The sequence below is a fragment of the Lynx canadensis genome, chromosome C1 (genome assembly GCF_007474595.2).
Source record: "Lynx canadensis isolate LIC74 chromosome C1, mLynCan4.pri.v2, whole genome shotgun sequence".
NCBI lineage: Eukaryota > Metazoa > Chordata > Mammalia > Carnivora > Felidae > Lynx > Lynx canadensis.
In genome coordinates, this window is record NC_044310.1 from 88515115 (window position 1) to 88516975 (window position 1861).

At 36.5% G+C, this 1861-nt stretch overlaps 1 pseudogene; it reads left to right on the forward strand.

Moving 5' to 3' along the window:
* Positions 1-205: 205 nt before the first annotated feature.
* Positions 206-1494, forward strand: LOC115519768 (annotated as a pseudogene).
* Positions 1495-1861: the final 367 nt, after the last annotated feature.

The following is a 1861-nucleotide window of genomic DNA, read 5'->3' on the forward strand; positions in this document are numbered from 1 at the left end:
TCAAACAAGTCAAAAGCAATTACAAAAAAGTGACATTAAGCCTTCCAATACCACTTGAGAGCAAACACTTCCTATTTAATTAAATGACCAGATCCATTCTTTATCAAATACGTATTAAGAGTAAATTCTGTTTTAGGCACTATTTAAAAAAAAAAAAAAAAAAAAAAAGAAAAGAAAGAAACAGCTCTTCCTGTGCTGGTTAGCTATGGTGGATGTGAAAATCCTGAATCCTGAGGCTGAGGTGGCCCAAGCTCAGGCAGTACTGACAGTCAACATCAGTGTGGTCTAAGGGTCAGGATTTGCTGAGGACCAACTTGGAGACTAAGTGAGCCGTGGAGATGCTTATTTCTGGTACCAGAGACATTAAATTTACTAAATATGGTAATGTGATGCTTCATGAAATACAAATTCAACACCCAACAGCTGCCTTACAAGGCAAAGTAGCAACAGCCCAGGATGACATAACTGGTGATGACACCACTTCCAATGACCTAATCATTGACAAGTTGCTGAAACAGGCCCTCTGCATTTCTGAAGGTCTTTATCCCTGAATAACAGAAGGATTTGAAGCTGCAAAGGAAAGGCACTTCAGTTTTTAGAACAAGCCAAAGTAAACAAAGAAATGGACAGGGAAACATTTATAGATGTGGCTAGAACATCTCCTCGTACTAAAGTGCATGCTGACCTTGCTAATGTCTTAACAGAGGCTGTAGTGGACTCCATTTTCACCATTAAAAAACAAGATGAACCAATTGATCTCTCTGTTGTTGAGATCATGGAGATGAAACATAATTTTGAAACTGATACAAGCTTAATCAGAGGTCTTGTTTGAACCTTGGGGCATGACATCCTGATGTGAAAAAAAAAAAAAAGATGCATATGTCCTTACATGCAATGTGTCATTAGAATATGAAAAAATGGAAGTAAATTCTGGCTTTATTTTACAAGAGTGCACAAGAAAGAAAGAAACTTGTAAATACTGAAAGAAAACTAATTGAAGATAGAGTTAAAAAATAATAGAACTGAAAAAGAAAGTCTGCGGTGATTCAGATAAAAGATTTGTTGTTAACCAAAAGGGAATTGACCTCATTTCCTTAGATGCTCTAACAAAAGAAGGCATAGTAGCTGTCTGTAGAGCTAAAAGAAGAAATATGGAAAGGCTGACCCTTGCTTCCAGTGGAATTCTTTTGATGACCTAAATACTGATTGTTTGGGACATGCAGGACTTGTCTATGAGTATGCATTGGGAGAAGAGAAATTCACCTTTATTGATCAATGTAACCATCCTCACTCTGTCATTTTAGTGGTCAATGGACCAAATAAGCAAAATTCACTCAAATCAAAGATGCAATAAGAGATGGCTTGACAGCTGTTAAAAATGCTACTGATTATGGCTGTGTAGTTCCAGGTGCTGGTACAGTGGACATGGCATTGGTAGAAAATATAAGCCTAGTGTATAAGGCAGCACCCAGCTTCTTCACTCCAGCGCTTTGATTGCCAGCAACATTCTCCTGGTTGATATCATGTGAGGTGGAATGTCTTCTCTAAAAGATGAATTGAAGATTTCCTTGTGTCTTTTGAATCATGAAGACTCTACACAGTGATCCTAAGAATAAAGCTATGCAATTTTTGTCCAAGCTTCATATGATTTTCAAGGGAATTTTCTTTTCTCATATGAAAAAAAGAGAGAACACTGACGCTCAAATTCTGAAATTTTGAAAATACAATTACAGAATTTTTTTTAAATTGCACTGCAGTGTCCACACATTAAGCAGTCCATTTTTACCCAATGAACAGGATAATTTGCTTTAGCTTCAGTGATATAAAAGTACCATATTAGATAAGTATATGTTATCTACCT